General features: G+C 48.2%; 1 protein-coding gene across 2 annotated transcripts in view; it reads left to right on the forward strand.

Annotated features, from left to right (window-relative positions):
- The first annotated feature begins 2030 nt into the window (after positions 1–2030).
- ankle2 (ankyrin repeat and LEM domain containing 2) overlaps positions 2031–18676 on the forward strand; it is a 99318-nt gene continuing 82672 nt past the window's right edge. For both annotated transcript variants that reach the window (XM_072469709.1, XM_072469797.1), the window contains exon 1: positions 2031–2219. The gene's annotated coding sequence lies outside the window, so the exon portion shown is untranslated. The remainder of the gene's footprint in view (positions 2220–18676) is intronic.

The following is an 18676-nucleotide window of genomic DNA, read 5'->3' on the forward strand; positions in this document are numbered from 1 at the left end:
AGAGAGGTAGCCAGTTTTACCGTGTCGTCCAGGTCCTGGGCCCCTTTTTCGAGCAGGCGCTGTCTCACATAGTTCGATCGGACCCCCGCCACGTAAACATCTCGGACGGCGAGCTCCATGTGCTGAGTGGCCGTAACGGCCTGGTAGGTACAGTTGCGCGCGAGGGCTTTGAGGTCGCGTAGGTAATCATCTAGCGACTCCCTGGGGCGCTGGCGGCGAGTGGTGAAGACGTGTCACGCGTATACCTCGTTCACAGGCCGCACATAGAGACGTTTGAGTATTGCGAGGGCCTCTGTATAGGAAGCGGCTTCGTCGAGCTGGACAGAAATGCGATGGCTCACTCGTGTGTGGAGGAGGCTCAGCTTCTGTTCGTCAGTGACGGATGGCGTAGACGACACAGCGAGCTAGGCCTTGAAGCATCGAAACCAATGTGAAAACATTTCTTTCGCCTCCGCGGCCTGCGGATCGAGTTCCAGTCTGTCAGGTTTGAGGGCTGATTCCATAGTAGTATTTTAAGCTGATTAAATTGATGCAACCATCAATTCACTCGAAGACACGTGGAGAAGTAAACCGTGATTTTAATCACCTTAGAACTGAGCCTGCCTGCGACCGGTACAACACTGAAGGCGGCCCCGCAGGTCAGCAGCTCTTATACTTCCTGTAAAGGGGGTGGGGCCATGGGCGGAGCCCATACATGCCCCAACATATCCCCTGTGGGTGAAGCCACACAATGGCCCATAGGTAGAGCCCACAGGGTTAATAACATAACACAGTGCACTGGTGAATTATCAGTAATTATACATTCACCACAGAGTGAATTGGTAATTTTTTTTTTTATAAAGACCCGTGGGGTGGATTCTCTGCAGCCCTGCTCCGAAATAGAGTTTGGCGTGGTGGCAGAGAATCCACTTTTACGACAGGATCGGGCCTGGCGCCGCTCACCAGAGAATCGCTTGTGTGAGATTTACGCAGCGTGGCTGGGAGGGCCATTGCCAGAGGCCCTCCCAACGATACTCGGGTCCTGACCAGCCGAATTCCCGATGGCGTGGTTCGAACCACGTCTGATCGGTCGGGACTCTCGCACGGCAGCCGCCCTGGTGGGGGGGAATGGGGGATGAAGTACTGGGGGGGGGGGGGGGGGGGGGGGGTGGGGGGCAGGGGCGGAGATCGGGCGTGCCATATGTAGCGCTGTGGGGCCGATCGTTGGGACCTTCTTTCCTCGTCCAGGTCCAACGGCTGAGTCCGCCATCGTGTTCAGCACCTCCGCTTGAGGCAGCCACCGTGCGCATGTGTGGACTCGTAACCGGAAGTGCGGGGGCCCGATCCGCAGCTGAAGCTGCAAGAAGCACTCCGGAGCCCTGCCAGCCCCCTGCAGGTAGAACATAGAACATACAGTGCAGAAGGAGACCATTCGGCCCATCGAGTGTGTACTGAACCACTTAAGCCCTCACTTCAAACCTATCCCAGTAACCCCTCCTAACCTTTTTGGCAGCCAAGGACAATTCATCAGGGCCAATCCACCTGATCTGCACGTCTTTGGACTGTGGGAGGAAACCGGAGCTCCCGGAGGAAACGCACGCAGACACGGGGAAGATGTGCAGACTCCGCACACCCAGTGACCCAGCAGGGAATCGAATCTGGGGCCCTGGTGCTGTAAAGCCACAGTGCTAACCAATGTGCTACCATGCTGCCCACAAAGGTGAATAGTTGCTAATATTTGTAAGGAATCTCCGGAGTAAAACTCCAGTGTTTTTACGCTGGTGTGGGGACATAGCCCCATTTTTGGAGAATCCGGCCCTGTCTGATCCATTACGAAGGAGAAAATGCTGGAAAATCTCAGCAGGTCCGGCAGCATCTGGCTTCAGCCACATTGAGGGAGATTGGAGACGGGAATTCCCCACTCGGCGTCAGGTGGCGCTGTCGGGCCCACCTGGAGGCTCTCCACAGCACCCCCCTGCGGCGGGGAGGAGTAGCCGCGGGGGAGGGGCCAGCTGGTGGGAGGGGGCGGCAGAGACGGTTTGCCCCCAGTTCCCCGGATGTGCTCCTCTCTCTGTCTCTCTGCGCAGGCAGCGCGGCGGCCACGCCTGCCCGGCTGGGGAGGGGTCCTCGCTGCTCGGGCAGTTTGAACGGCTCGTGGTTGCCGTGAGACGTGTCGCCGGATCAGCGGGCGGGGAACGCTCAGGTCGGCGGTTGTGCGGATATAGATCTGTATCAGATTGGTGAGTGGTGTTAATAGAGGGAGGCGGACTGTTTGTGCCCGGGCCGGGGGGGGGGCCCACGGGCGGGCCCCACGGGCGGGCGGAGACCGGGCCAAGCGACTGCTCCGGGCTGTCGGATCGGCCGCGCCGCCTTCTGGCCGGCCCGGCGGCACTGCGCATGCGTGGGGCGCTCCCCTTGCCCACATTGTTTATCTTCCTTGTCTATTTGGGAAGCTTCCTCCTTGTGTTGTGTGCTTCACAGCAAAGCCACGTTCCCATCCCTCCTAATCCATTCAGCTCTTCCATTTCCCCTCCTGCATATGCACACACCAGCAACCCATATAAAGGTGGGAGATTTGCCCATTGTTTGATTCAACAAGCTGGTGTTTGTGGGGTGAGGGTTTGTGGGGTGAGGATGCGTGTGTGGGGTGAGGATGTGTGTGTGGGGTGAGGATGTGTGTGTGGGGTGAGGGTGTGTGTGTGTGAGGTGAGGGTGTGTTTGTGGGATGAGGGTGTGTTTGTGGGGTGTGGGGGTGGTGAGGGTGTGTGTTTGTGGGGTGTGGGGGTGAGGATGTGGGTACGGTGAGGGTGTGTGTGGGGTGAGGGTGTGTGTGTGGGGGGGGTGAGGGTGTGTGTGTGTGGGGGGGGGGTGAGGGTGTGTGTGGGGGGGTGAGGGTGTGTGTGGGGGGGGTGAGGGTGTGTGGGGGGGGGTGAGGGTGTGTGGGGGGGGGTGAGGGTGTGTGGGGGGGGGTGAGGGTGTGTGGGGGGGGGTGAGGGTGTGTGTGGGGGGGGTGAGGGTGTGTGGGGGGGGTGAGGGTGTGTGTGGGGGGGGGTGAGGGTGTGTGGGGGGGGGTGTGAGGGTGTGTGGGGGGGGTGAGGGTGTGTTTGTGTGGGGTGAGAGTGTGTGGGATGGGGGAAGCCTCCACACAATACTGCTCAGCCAGAGAGAAAGAAAATACAAGGATGGTCACTGGACGAGCAAACAAGGTTTCGGCGATGGCCTTGAGTCCCCAAATCCGATAATAGGATTGTGTGTTTTTGCTGTCAGTTGTTGAGGACGTGACAGGTTGCAATACAGTGGGGGTAATTATGCCATTAAGCGAAGCATATGTGGAATTCGTGTGTAAAATGCTTTTCCGAAAGCTCATCCATCATAAAAAAAGACTGATATTGAAACCTCCACTTCAAACTCTCCCGGATGCTTGAATATTTCCAGCATTTTCAGTTTTTATTTCAAAATTCCAGCATCCACAGTATTTTCCTCTTGTCTGACCAGAAGTTAGGCTTTATTGTTCTCACATTTTGGTGTTTTTGGTGTCCTTCAAGGTTGCATGCATGGATTTTATCCTTGTGTTCAATTACTGGAATGTTTTTGGATATGATATATCTTCTGTACTGAATTTATGAAACATTCTGAAAGTTAACAGTAATGAATTGAATACTCCTGGGATGGACATAGAAACAGAAAATGCTGGGAAAACCCAGCACGTCTGGCAGCATCTGGAGAGAGAAACAATAGTTAACATTTTGAGTCCAATATAACTTCTTCAGAGCTGAAAGAGGAATAAATGAGGTGGGTTTTATGCTGTTGACAAAAGGGGTGAACAAAATAGGCCAGGGATAGGTTGGGGGTCAAAAAAGAACAAAGAACAAAGAAATGTACAGCACAGGAACAGGCCCTTCGGCCCTCCAAGCCCGTGCCGACCATACTGCCCGACTAAACTACAATCTTCTACACTTCCTGGGTCCGTATCCTTCTATTCCCATCCTATTCATATATTTGTCAAGATGCCCCTTAAATGTCCCTATCGTCCCTGCCTCCACTACCTCCTCCGGTAGTGAGTTCCAGGCACCCACTACCCTCTGCGTAAAAAACTTGCCTCGTACATCTACTCTAAACTTTGCCCCTCTCACCTTAAACCTATGCCCCCTAGTAATTGACCCCTCTACCCTGGGGAAAAGCCTCTGACTATCCACTCTGTCTATGCCCCTCATAATTTTGTATACCTCTATCAGGTCGCCCCTCAACCTCCTTCGTTCCAGTGAGAACAAACAGAGTTTATTCAATCGCTCCTCATAGCTTATGCCCTCCATACCAGGCAACATTCTGGTAAATCTCTTCTGCACCCTCTCTAAAGCCTCCACATCCTTCTGGTAGTGTGGCGACCAGAATTGAACACTATACTCCAAGTGTGGCCTAACTAAGGTTCTATACAGCTGCAACATGACTTGCCAATTCTTATACTCAATGCCCCGGCCAATGAAGGCAAGCATGCCGTATGCCTTCTTGACTACCTTCTCCACCTGTGTAGCCCCTTTCAGCGATCTGTGGACCTGTACTCCTAGATCTCTTTGACTTTCAATACTCTTGAGGGTTCTACCATTCACTGTATATTCCCTACCTGCATTAGCCCTTCCAAAATGCATTACCTCACATTTGTCCAGGTTAAACTCCATCTGCCATCTCTCCGCCCAAGTCTCCAGACAATCTAAATCCTGCTGTATCCTCAGACAGTCCTCATCGCTATCCGCAATTCCACCAACCTTTGTGTCGTCTGCAAACTTACTAATCAGACCAGTTACATTTTCCTCCAAATCATTTATATATACTACAAAGAGCAAAGGTCCCAGCACTGATCCCTGTGGAACACCACTGGTCACAGCCCTCCAATTAGAAAAGCATCCCTCCATTGCTACCCTCTGCCTTCTATGGCCTAGCCAGTTCTGTATCCACCTTGCCAGTTCACCCCTGATCCCGTGTGACTTCACCTTTTGTACTAGTCTACCATGAGGGACCTTGTCAAAGGCCTTACTGAAGTCCATATAGACAACATCTACTGCCCTACCTGCATCAATCATCTTAGTGACCTCCTCGAAAAACTCTATCAAGTTAGTGAGACACGACCTCCCCTTCACAAAACCGTGCTGCCTCTCACTAATACGTCCATTTGCTTCCAAATGGGAGTAGATCCTGTCTCGAAGAATTCTCTCCAGTAATTTCCCTACCACTGAAGTAAGGCTCACCGGCCTGTAGTTCCCGGGATTATCCCTGCCACCCTTCTTAAACAGAGGAACAACATTGGCTATTCTCCAGTCCTCCGGGACATCCCCTGAAGACAGCGAGGATCCAAAGATTTCTGTCAAGGCCTCAGCAATTTCCTCTCCAGCCTCCTTCAGTATTCTGGGGTAGATCCCATCCGGCCCTGGGGACTTATCTACCTTAATATTTTTTAAGACACCCAACACCTCGTCTTTTTGGATCACAATGTGACCCAGGCTATCTACACCCCCTTCTCCAGACTCAACATCTACCAATTCCTTCTCTTTGGTGAATACTGATGCAAAGTATTCATTTAGTACCTCGCCCATTTCCTCTGGCTCCACACATAGATTCCCTTGCCTATCCTTCAGTGGGCCAACCCTTTCCCTGGCTACCCTCTTGCTTTTTATGTAAGTGTAAAAAGCCTTGGGATTTTCCTTAACCCTATTTGCCAATGACTTTTCATGACCCCTTCTAGCCCTCCTGACTCCTTGCTTAAGTTCCTTCCTACTTTCCTTATATGCCACACAGGCTTCGTCTGTTCCCAGCCTTTTAGCCCTGACAAATGCCTCCTTTTTCTTTTTGACGAGGCCTACAATATCACTCGTCATCCAAGGTTCCCGAAAATTGCCGTATTTATCTTTCTTCCTCACAGGAACATGCCTGTCCTGTATTCCTTTCAACTGACACTTGAAAGCCTCCCACATGTCAGATGTTGATTTGCCCTCAAACATCCGCCCCCAATCTATGTTCTTCAGTTCCCGCCTAATATTGTTATAATTAGCCTTCCCCCAGTTTAGCACATTCATCCTCGGACCACTCTTATCCTTGTCCACCAGTACTTTAAAACTTACTGAATTGTGGTCACTGTTACCGAAATGCTCCCCTACTGAAACATCTACCACCTGGCCGGGCTCATTCCCCAATACCAGGTCCAGTACCGCCCCTTCCCTAGTTGGACTGTTTACATATTGTTTTAAGAAGCCCTCCTGGATGCTCCTTACAAACTCTGCCCCGTCTAAGCCCCTGGCACTAAGTGAGTCCCAGTCAATATTGGGGAAGTTGAAGTCTCCCATCACCACAACCCTGTTGTTTTTACTCTTTTCCAAAATCTGTCTACCTATCTGCTCCTCTATCTCCCGCTGGCTGTTGGGAGGCCTGTAGTATACCCCCAACATTGTGACTGCACCCTTCTTATTCCTGATCTCTACCCATATAGCCTCACTGCCCTCTGAGGTGTCCTCTCGCTGTATAGCTGTGATACTCTCCTGAACAAGTAGCGCAACTCCGCCTCCCCTTTTACATCCCCCTCTATCCCGCCTGAAACATCTAAATCCTGGAACGTTTAGCTGCCAATCCTGCCCTTCCCTCAACCAGGTCTCTGTAATGGCAACAACATCATAGTTCCAAGTAGTAATCCAAGCTCTAAGTTCATCTGCCTTACCCGTAATGCTCCTTGCATTAAAACATATGCACTTCAGGCCACCAGACCCGCTGTGTTCAGCAACTTCTCCCCGTCTGCGCTGCCTCAGAGCCACACTGTCCCTATTCCCTATTTCTCCCTCAATGCTCTCACCTTCTGACCTATTGCTCCCGTGCCCACCCCCCTGCCATACTAGTTTAAACCCTCCCGTGTGACACTAGCAAACCTCGCGGCCAGGATATTTATGCCTCTCCGGTTTAGATGCAACCCGTCCATCTTATACAGGTCACACCTGCCCCGGAAGAGCTCCCAGTGGTCCAGATAACAGAAACCCTCCCTCCTACACCAGCTGTTTAGCCACGTGTTTGTCTGCTCTATCTTCCTATTTCTAGCCTCACTGGCACGTGGCACAGGGAGTAATCCCGAGATTACAACCCTCGAGGTCCTGTCTTTTAACTTTCTGCCTAGCTCCCTGAACTCCTGCTGCAGGACCTCATGCCCCTTCCTGCCTATGTCGTTAGTACCAATATGTACAACGACCTCTGCCTGTTTGCCCTCCCCCTTCAGGATTCCCTCTACCCGTTCGGAGACATCCTGGACCCTGGCACCAGGGAGGCAACATACCATCCTGGAGTCTCTTTTACGTCCACAGAAGCGCCTATCTGTGCCCCTGACTATAGAGTCCCCTATAACTATTACTCTTCTGCGCTTTGACCCTCCCTTCTGAACATCAGAGCCAGCCGTGGTGCCACTGCTCTGGCTGCTGCTGTTTTCCCCTGATAGGCTATCCCCCCCGACAGTATCCAAAGGGGTATATCTGTTCGAGAGGGGGACAACCACAGGGGATTCCTGCACTGACTGCCTGCCCTTTCTGGTGGTCACCCATTTCTCTGCCTGCACCTTGGGTGTGACCACACTTACATAACTGCGATCTATGACGCTTTCCGCCACCTGCATGCTCCTAAGTGCATCCAATTGCTGCTCCAACCGAACCATGCGGTCTGTGAGGAGCTGCAGTTGGGTGCACTTTCTGCAGATGAAGCCATCCGGGACGCTGGAAGCCTCCCGGACCTGCCACATCTCACAGTCAGAGCACAGCACCCCTCTAACTGACATTGCGTCAATTAATTAAAATTTGTCTTTTTTTTTTTTTTACAAATACTTTTTTTTAAATTTCAAAGTTACTGTCAACTATCTGTTTCCTAGCACTAGATTTCTAATAGAAATGCGATAGCTAACTATAATATTCTCCGATCTCTGGCTTAGATATCCTCTAAATTATAATTAAGTTATTATGTTTAATTAGTTCCCAAATACTCAAAAAAATTTAGGTTAGAATCCCAACCAGCCACTCAGGTCACAGCTTTTCTGTCCCCCCCGACACACACAATTTGAAAAAAGGTATAAAAGTAAAAATCACTTACTTACCTTCTGAGATGTTCTCAGGTTCTCTCGCTGACAGAGACTGCTCCTCCACCTCCAATCCTTGACCTGCACAATGCTAATAATATAATAATAAAATATGGCACTTACCTTACACCAATGGGTCTTATTATTAGGTTAGAGGAGGAGGGTGGGTGGGAGACACTACACGTGTAGTGTCTCGGGTTTCCTCTCCACCAGAATTTATTGGTTGGGGGGGGGGGGGGGGGGGGGGGCTTGCCAGAGGTCGAACTTCCGGTTCCCGCCGAAATCCAAAGGGCTGCTCCTGTAAAGGTAAGAGCTTTTAAACTCACTACTCACCTCCCAGAAGGCCCCTGCGCACCGCTGCCGCCGAAATCCAAAGGGCTGCTCCTGTAAAGGTAAGTGGTTTTAAACTCACTACTCACCTCCCAGAAGGCCCCTGCGCACCGCTGCCGCCGAAATCCAAAGGGCTGCTCCTGTAAAGGTAAGTGGTTTTAAACTCACTACTCACCTCCCAGAAGGCCCCTGCGCACCGCTGCCGCCGAAATCCAAAGGGCTACTGAAGAGTCAAGAGAGATTCAATAACAGAAATCATGGAACACAAGACCAATAGAATGGTAATAGTTTGGATGGCATGGTAGCACAGTGATTAGCACTGTTGCTTCACAGCACCACGGTCCCAGCTTTGATTCCTGGCTTGGATCACTTGCTGTATGGAATCTGCACGTTTTCCCCTATCTGGAATTGGTTTCCTCCATCTGGAATTGGTTTCCTCCGGGTGCTCCCGTTTCCTCCCACAAGCCCCGAAAGACGTGCTGTTAGGTAATTTGGACATTCTGAATTCTCCCTCAGTGAACCCGAACAGGCGCCAGAGTGTTGCGACCAGGGGATTTTCACAGTATGTTCATTGCAGTGTTAATGTAAGCCTACTTGTGACAATGTATATTATTAATATTAAAGACTGAAGCTTTGGTCCAGAATAAGTGTTAATATTAGAATAACAGTCCGCACGGTCTGAAAGCAAAATAGCAGAATGGCTGTTCATTGTGGAATAAAGGTCAGCACTGTGTGAAGCAAGACCCCCAACCTATACCTGACTTCTATTTTGCTCCACCCCATTTTTCTTTTCTTTTTTTTTTTTTTTATAAATGTTTTATTGAAAATTTTTTCCCAAACAACAATTTTTCCCCTCTTACAAAGCAAACGCAACAATAACAATACAGAAATTTTAAACAATACACAAGTAACAAAACCCCTTTATCTTTGACCTAAACTAAACCCCCCCTCCCCCCCCCCCCCCCCCTCCCCCTGGGTTGCTGCTGCTGGTCATCTGTCTTCCCTCTAACGTTCCCCTAGGTAGTCGAGAAATGGCTGCCACCGCCTGGTGAACCCTTGAGCCGATCCTCTCAGGGCAAACTTTATCTGCTCCAGTTTAATGAACCCCGCCATATCATTTACCCAGGCCTCCAGTCCGGGGGGTTTCGCCTCCTTCCACATGAGTAGGATCCTGCGCCGGGCTACTAGGGACGCAAAGGCCACAACGTCGGCCTCTTTCGCCTCCTGCACTCCCGACTCTTCCGCAACTCCAAATAGAGCTAACCCCCAGCCTGGTTTGACCCGGGCCCTCACCACCCGCGAAATCACTCCCGTCACTCCCTTCCAATACCCTTCCAGTGCCGGGCATGCCCAAAACATATGTGCGTGGTTTGCCGGGCTCCCGCCACACCTCCCACATTTGTCCTCCACTCCAAAGAACCTGCTCAATCTTGCTCCCGTTATGTGTGCTCTATGTAGCACCTTAAATTGAATCAGGCTAAGCCTGGCGCATGAGGAAGAGGAATTTACCCTGCTTAGGGCATCAGCCCACATACCCTCCTCTATCTCCTCCCCTAGTTCTTCTTCCCACTTTCCTTTTAGTTCGCCCACCGACTCCTCCCCCTCTTCCCTCATCTCTCGGTAAATCTCTGACACCTTGCCCTCTCCGACCCACACCCCTGAAAGCACCCTGTCCTGTATCCCCTGTGTCGGGAGCAATGGAAATTCCCTCACCTGTTGTCTAGTAAATGCCCTCACCTGCATATATCTCAAGAAATTTCCCCGGGGCAACTTATACTTTTCCTCCAATGCTCCCAAGCTCGCAAAAGTCCCATCTATAAATAAATCTCCCACCCTCCTAATTCCCAACTGGAACCAGCTCTGAAATCCTCCATCCATTCTTCCTGGGGCGAACCTATGGTTGTTCCTGATTGGGGACCCCACCAGGGCTCCCCTCACCCCTCTCTGTCGCCTCCACTGTCCCCAGATATTCAATGTTGCCGCCACCACCGGGTTCGTGGTAAACTCCACCCCATTTTTCAACAGCATAAAACCAATCACCTTTCAACCTCTCTTCAGCTCTGAAGACATCATGTGAACTCAAAGAGTTAAACCTGTTTCTGTCTCCACAGATGCTGCCAGACCTGCTGAGACTTCCCAGCATTTTCTGCTGTTATCACAGATTGCCAGCATCTGCAGCATTTTGCCTTTATCAGGGATGGGTAATGTAGTGGTGCCCACATCATAGAATCCGTATAGTGCAGAAGGATGCCATTTCGCCTATCCTGTCTGCACTGACCCTCTGAAAGAGCACCATACCGAGGCCCATACACCAGCCCTATCACCCTAATCCCGCTTAACCTTTGGGATACTAAGGGGCAATTTATCATGGCCAATCCACTTAACCTACACATTTTTGGACTGTGGGAGGAAACCGGAGCACCCGGAGGAAACCCATGCAGACACGGGGAGAACATGCAAACTCCACACGGACAGTTACCCAAGCCGGGAATCGAACCCGGATCCCTGACGCTGAGAGGCAGCAGTGATAACCACTGTGCCGTATCCTGTGAATTAATTAAAAAAATATAAGCAGTGTTGTTACTGGTGGGGCAGCTTGTATGCGAAATGTTAATTTTCATAGCGTTTGTACCAAGATCTCAATCTGACTCTGTGACATTATCTTTTATTTGTGTCGTTCAATTTATAGTCTGAAACAAACCAAGACATCTGTTTTTGTGATGAAATGATTGGATTAAAGAAATTAAAATTACTCTTTCTCAATGTACAATTTATCAGCCAATTTATATCTGCTACAAAGGCTGAATCTCTAATCCAGAAAAGGGCCTAATGCTTTCCATATTCTAAATAGCTAATCATTACATCTGTTCATCCATGCAGGCTGATATCTGGTTTGATAAGTATTGAGGGTGTACTAAAAACACAGAATGAACATGCCTGTTAAAATATTAGGTTTAATTAATATGCTGTTGTCATTTTGAAAGGACTTGCAAGGACATTCTATTGACATTATATATTGTGCCAATTAAAGATTGTGGCAGCCTGTCAAATGTACTTTTTCAATCAATTGTTTATATTTCAGTTCATTGGTGTTGCGTAGCTGTGCCCCAGAGGTTCTTTGTTTAAATTACTCAGTTTGATTAAAAATGATGAGGATTGTAGCTAAATCTGACTGGTAATTTACAAAACTCTAAAGTTTACATCCACACACTATGGAAAATAATCCCTGTAATTATATATGCCGTATGAAATGAGCAGAATGTTGATTGAAAGAAAAATGTGGCTGTTTGACTGAGACATCAGACCATGGAAAGGAGACACTTCGAGAAATAAATGCTGAGTAGGTGAGATGTTATGAGGAGTCTCCGGGATGGGAAATTCAGCAATGCTCACATTCCATGAATTAATTAAAATAATATAACCAGCATTGTTACTGATTGGCGCAGTTTATATGAAAAATATTCAATTTATGGAGTGCATTTCACAAACTCAAGGCGTCCCAAACTACTTCATGGCCAACAAATGAATCAAGGGAGGCAATCCAAGGAGTCCAAGCATAGGTTTGCTGATGAAACCAAATTCTTTATTTTGTATTATTTTGCTCAAGTGACGATTATTCATGATTGAATGCTATCCAACAGTAGACGTCACAAATCACGCCAAACCCCCCCCCCCCCCCCCCGTACCTACACCACATGGGCCAGCGCAGCCCACATCCCTTGAATGAATAAAAACATCAGGAATGTCTCCTGACATTCCTTGCTCTAGATTAACCTGATTTTTACCATTTAATATTGTGTGCATTTGTATATGGTTCTTTCCCGATTTGTTCCTTTCAAGGCTAAACAATAACTCCCAACACCACTCGAAGATCAACGTCATCAGGACTGATCCAAGGCCAAATTGTCCATTTTTAAGAACCTGGTGCTGCTGATTGCAATGCTGGTGTTTAGACATTAGCTCATCTAATAGCTCATGGAGAGAGTACAGAAAAGGTTTACCAGGATGTTGCCTGGTATGGAGGGTATTAGCTATGAGGAGAGATTGAATAAACTGGGATTATTCGCCCTAGAAAGACAGAGGCTGAGGGGTGACCTCATAGAAGTTTATAAAATTATGAGGGGTGGAGTAGGGCAGAATTGACAATTACAAGGGGGGTGCAAGTTCAAGGTGAGGGGGGAAAAAGTTCAGTGGAGATCTGCAGGGGAAGTTTTTTTTATACAGAGGGTGATGGTGGCCTGGAATGCACTGATAAGCGAGGTGGTTGAGGCAGATACGTTAGCGACCTTTAAGACTTATCTAGATAGACACGTGAGCAGACGGGGTATCGAAGGATACAGGAGGTTGGTCTGGATAGGACATGTGCTCGGCGCAGGCTTGGAGGGCCTATTCCTGTGCTGTATTGTTCTTTGTTTTATAAAGGGACAGGTCACTATTTGGAAATGAGTTTTGCTTTTTAGTGATTTTGCCTTGGCGTTCACCTGGGAGATTTTAGACTGTTGAAGGCTGTAAGTTACTGAGAAACAGCAAAACATAATGTCCTTGATTCCCAGAGAAAGTATTATGGTAACTTTGTGACATGCTGTGTGACAAGGTGCTGAAAGGCAATGTAAAGCAGTGTACTGGATAGAGACAGTTCTGCTCACAGTGAATTTAAATTTCTAATCATGGAGATGTTTTAAGGGATGGTTGAGGATTTAGGAGCATGAATGAATCTGCTTTATGTTGAGCCAAAGACTTCAAGGAAGATGGCGCTCGTGAATATCTAGCCCTTGAAAACTGCTTGGAGATATGTGTATAGCATTCCTACAAATACTTGTTCCCTACCACTGATCAACAGTCCCATCATCTCGATGAATCAAATACTCTACCCCATCTCCAAATATAAAGAAACCAAGCATCCCCTACAACACTACTTAGTCTTGCAGCATAATTCCTCTAGAATTCCTCTTGTCCTCACCCCCCAGCACACCAGCCTCTGTATTCACCGGGTCATCCTCTGCCATTTCTGCTAGCTCCAATGTGATGCTACCACCCAACACATCTACCCTTCTCTTTACAGCATTCCAAAGAACTGTTCTTCTGCAACTCACTGGTCCACTCCTCAGGTGCCCTAACACCCCTTCCTTTCCGACAGCACTTTTCTATGCAAGTACAAAAGATGAAACCCATGCACTTTCACCTCCTTTCTTCTCACCGTCCAAGGCTCCCAACACTTGCTTCCAAGTGCAACACCAATTTGCTTATACTTTTTTCAATTTAGTATATTGTATTTGCTTTTCACGATGTGGGTCTCTGCTACATTGGGGAGACCAAACACAGATTGGGTGACTGCTTTACAGAACACCAGCAGTCATGACCCTGAGCTTCCAGTTGCTTGTCATTTTAATTCTCCATCTTGCTTCCACGCTGACTTTTCTGTTCATGCCTTGCTACACTGTTTCAGTGAACCTCAAGGCGCTGTCCCTTGAACTTGCATATCTTTCTCCTTGGCACTCTACAGCCTACTGGACTCGACGTCGAGTTCTGGCTTTAAAGGAACAAATCAGGAAGGAATGTTACAAATGCATACAGAATTAAATTTGCATTTCTGTCTTTCTACAGTTCTGACGAATGGCCATCTCGATATGAAACATTAACTCTGTTTCTATCCACAGATTCCATCTGTTTTTTATTCCTCTGAGCAACACTTGCTCCTGCTGCATCTCTACAATCAATATGCTCAGCTGATCAAGTTAATTGGTCCCCAAAATACTTAATTAGAACATAGAACATAGAACGATACAGCGCAGTACAGGCCCTTCAGCCCACGATGTTGCACCGAAACAAAAGCCATCTAACCTACACTATGCCATTATCATCCATATGCTTATCCAATAAATTTTTTAATGCCCTCAATGTTGGTGAGTTCACTACTGTTGCAGGTAGGGCATTCCACGGCCTCACCACTCATTGCGTAAAGAACCTACCTCTGACCTCTGTCCTACATCTATTACCCCTCAGTTTAAAGCTATGTCCCCTCGTGCCAGCCATTTCCATCCGCGGGAGAAGGCTCTCACTGTCCACCCTATCTAACCCCCTGATCATTTTGTATGCCTCTATTAAGTCTCCTCTTAACCTTCTTCTCTCCAACGAAAATAACCTCAAATCCATCAGCCTTTCCTCATAAGATTTTCCTTCCATACCAGGCAACATCCTGGTAAATCTCCTCTGCACCCGCTCCAAAGCCTCCCCGACCTTCCTATAATGCGGTGAATTGAAACCTGTGAGTCTATACACATGACTGCTCTTTGTCTTCATTATGCACCCGTTTCCCCTTCTTCCAAAGTGGTGTTTGTGATGCATAATTGCCTATCCTACTGTGTTTCTGAGTGCACTCTTCCTGGCAGGTGTAGTGTAAGGGGTTAATGTGTAATATGCTAATGAGACTGCATATTTAATTACAGGAACTGATGCAATGTCTCCTGATCTTGCTTTCTCTTGTCGACCTCGTAGCAAGGAAGTGACAAATAATATTCCAAAAAGTTAATGGTTTCCTTACCTTAACAGACAATGTAAATATTCTTTGTTTGCACAACAAAACCGAGGATATTACATGGTGATGTGAGTTTTTATTCATTCATGGAATGTGCGCTGCGCTGGCTCGGCCAGCATTAATTATCCACCCTTAATTGCCACTGGGAGAAGGTGGTGGTAAATTGCCTTCTTGAACCGGTGCAGTCCATGAGTGTAGGTACATTCACAGTGCTGTTAGAGAGAGAGTTCAAGGATTTTGACCCAGTGACGGTGTGATGAGTGGCTTGGGAAATTTCCAGCTGGTAGTATTCCCATGTGTCTGTATTCCCTTGCCCTTCAAGAATCTAGGCCAGAAAGAGCACTCTACCCAGGCTCACTCCACCTGTCACAATTATCCTGTCTTAAGAGGCCAAATGCTGTTTTTGAAAAGGTCGCAGCAAGAAACCTGTAAACAATAAGCAAAAAGAGAACCAGTCGAAAGGTGACAAGATCCATAAAATAGATGATATCCGTGTTATTGAGGTGCCTTTAATTGGAGAGATCTAGGAACCACGTGGAAGCTACTGAAGTGTTGATGACCCGCTGGAGGAGACGGGCTTTAAAGTTAGCCTTGAATTCAGCAGGTTTTTTTTCTCATGCAAAACTGTGATTGGAGAAAAGTTCACTTCTGCCATCATAATGATAAACTGCATGGACCAGGAGATATAGACCTTAAACGACAACCAAATGCAACCCTTTGATTTTTTGATTTGATTTGATTTATTATTGTCACATGTATTAGTATACAGTGAAAAGTATTGTTTCTTGCATGCTGTACAAACAATGCATCCCGTACATAGGGAAGGAAGGAGAGACTGCAGAATATAATGTTACAGTTATAGCAAGGTGTAGAGAAAAGATCAACTTAATACAAGGTAGGTCCATTCAAAAGCCTGATGGCAGTAGGGAAGAAGCTGTTCTTGAGTCAGTTGGTACGTGACCTCACACTTTGGTATCTTTTTCCTGACGGAAGACGGTGGAAGAGAATATGTCCGGGGTGCGTGGGGTCCTTGATTATGCTGGCGGTCTATCTGAGACAGCGGGAATTATAGATAGAGTCAATGCATGGGAGGCTGGTTTGCGTGGTGGACTGGGCTACATTCACGACCTTTTGTAGTTTCCTGCGGTCTTGGGCAGAGCAGGCTCCATACCAAGCTGTGAATGTTTTCCATGGTGCATCTGTAGAAGTTGGTGAGAGTCGTAGCTGACATGCCAAATTTCCTTAGTCTTCTGAGAAAGTAGAGTCGTTGGTGGGCTTTCTTAACTATAGTGTTGGCATGGGGTCCAGGACAGGCTGTTGGTGATCTGTACACCTAAAAACTTGAAGCTCTTGGCCCTTTCTACTTCGTTCCCATTGATGTAGACAGGGACATGTTCTCCACTACTCTTCCTGAAGTCGATGACAATCTCCTTCATTTTGTTGACATCGAGGGAGAGATTATTGTCACACCAGTTCACCAGATTCTCTATCTCATTCCTGTACTCTGTCTCGTCGTTGTTTGAGATCCGACCCACTATGGTGGTGTCATCAGCAAATTTGAAAATCGAGTTGGAGGGGAATTTGGCCACACACTCATAGGTGTACAAGGAGTATAGTAGGGGGCTGAGGACACAACCTTGTGGGGCACCGGTGTTGAGGATGATCGTGGAGGAGGTGTTGTTGCCTATCTTTACTGATTGTGGCCTGTGGGTTAGAAAGTTCAGGATCTAGTCGCAGACGGATGAGCTGAGGCCAAGGCCACGGAGTTTGGAGATGAGATTAGCAGGAATGATGGTGTTGAAGGCTGAGCTGTAGTCGATAAATAGGAGTCTGACATAGGTGTCTTTGTTATCTAGGTGTTCCAGGGTAGAGTGCAGGGCCATGGGGATGGCATCTGCTGTGGACCTGTTGCAGCGGTAGGCGGACTGCAGTGGATCAAGGCAATCCGGGAGGCTGGAGTTGATTCGTGCCATGACTAACCTTTCGAAGCACTTCATGATGATCGATGTCAGAGCCACTGGAAATAGTCATTTAGGATAGTCACCTGGGCAGCACGGTGGCGCAGTGGTTAGCACTGCTGCCTCACGCCGCCAAAGTCCTAGGTTCGATCCTGGCTCTGGGTCACTGTGTGGAGTTTGCACATTCTCCCCGTGTTTGCGTGGGTTTCGCCCCCACAACCTAAAGATGTGCAGAGTAGTGGATTGGCCATGCTAAATTGTCCCTTAATTGGGAAAAAAAGAATTGGACACTCTAAAATTTTAAAAAAAGGATCGTCACCTGAAACCTTGTGATCTTGAACCAGGGGAAAGCCTGTACCCTCTGGCTTGCATCTGATTTTCAGAGTAGAAAAACCGGAAAGAACAACAACCTAAAACTGAGCTGAATTTCCACAGTTGTTCACAGGACTAGGTAGGTTGAAGACAGTGTTCCACATCATCTTTGTCCTAAAATATAGCCAATGTGTCCGTTACACCCAGAAAGGCTTCTCATCCGTTCTCGCCAAAGATAAAGGTGCAACTTGACTCTATGTTGAAGCAAGTGGTTATTTCACCTGTGTCAGAATCTATAAGCTGGTGCTTGGGGATGGTCCCAGTGCCAAAATGCGCCGGATATAACAAAATTTGCATACATTTCACAAAGCTGAACAAAGCAGCCGAGCGCAAAGTTCATCATATGTTGCTGTGGATGAAAGCTTAGCAAAATTGGTGACACGGCACTTGCTGCTTCACAGCGCCAGGGTTTCAATTCCAACCTTGGATGACTGTCTGTGTGGAGTCTGCCGTTTTCCCAATGTCTGCTTGGGTTTCCTCCGGGTGCTCTACTTTCCACCCACAGTCCAAAGGTGTGCTGGTTAGGTGGATTGGCCACGCTAATTACCCCTTAGTATCCAAAGGTTGGATGGGTTATGAGGATCGGGCGAGGGAGTGGGCCTGGGTAGGGTGCTCTTTCAGAGGGTCAGTGCAGACTTTTTTAAAAATTTAGAGTCCCCAATTCATTTTTTTTCAATTAAGGGGCAATTTAGCGTGGCCAATCCACCTACTCTGCACATCTTTGGCTTGTGGGGGCGTGACCCACACAAACACGGGGAGAATGTGCAAACTCCACACGGACAGTGACCCAGAGCCGGAATCGAACCTGGGACCTCAGCACCGTGAGGTAACCGTGCTAACCACTTCCGCCACCATGCTGCCCTCACCTGTACAATTTAAGGCTTGGACAGGCGAGGGAGAAAGAACATAGTATTATTCCAGCCAGATATAGAACAATGAGAAATGTCACATTGTGCAACTTACCAAATCTCCAACCAGGAGAACCCATTTGGATTCGAGTCCAAGCTCGTTATTGACAAGTGCTTTGAAAGACATCACATCTGCCGGCCTACCCCACTCAAATTGAAAATGGTATGGTGAGATGGAACAGATGTGCGCGAGATACCCACACACAAGTAACCTCCGACACAGTCGAATCAGTCATTTACCCAATTGAGCAGACCTGAGATACAGCATTTGCCAAGAGATCTAGGTGGCAACCAGATTGATGAACCCAAGTCTGAGAGACTTGAGCAGCACTCAAATCCTCAATCACTTCCAAAGGAGCAGAGGACCCCTTTGGGAAGATGTGAAACTGCCACAGTGTTTATTTCTATAAAAATAAATTTGAAATCAGAGACTTGGGGGAAGAAGAAACAGAGCTGGGAAGGGGGGGGTGTACTTCTAAGGGGTTAATTCGAACTGATATGC

The sequence above is a fragment of the Scyliorhinus torazame genome, chromosome 1 (genome assembly GCF_047496885.1).
Source record: "Scyliorhinus torazame isolate Kashiwa2021f chromosome 1, sScyTor2.1, whole genome shotgun sequence".
Lineage (NCBI taxonomy): Eukaryota > Metazoa > Chordata > Chondrichthyes > Carcharhiniformes > Scyliorhinidae > Scyliorhinus > Scyliorhinus torazame.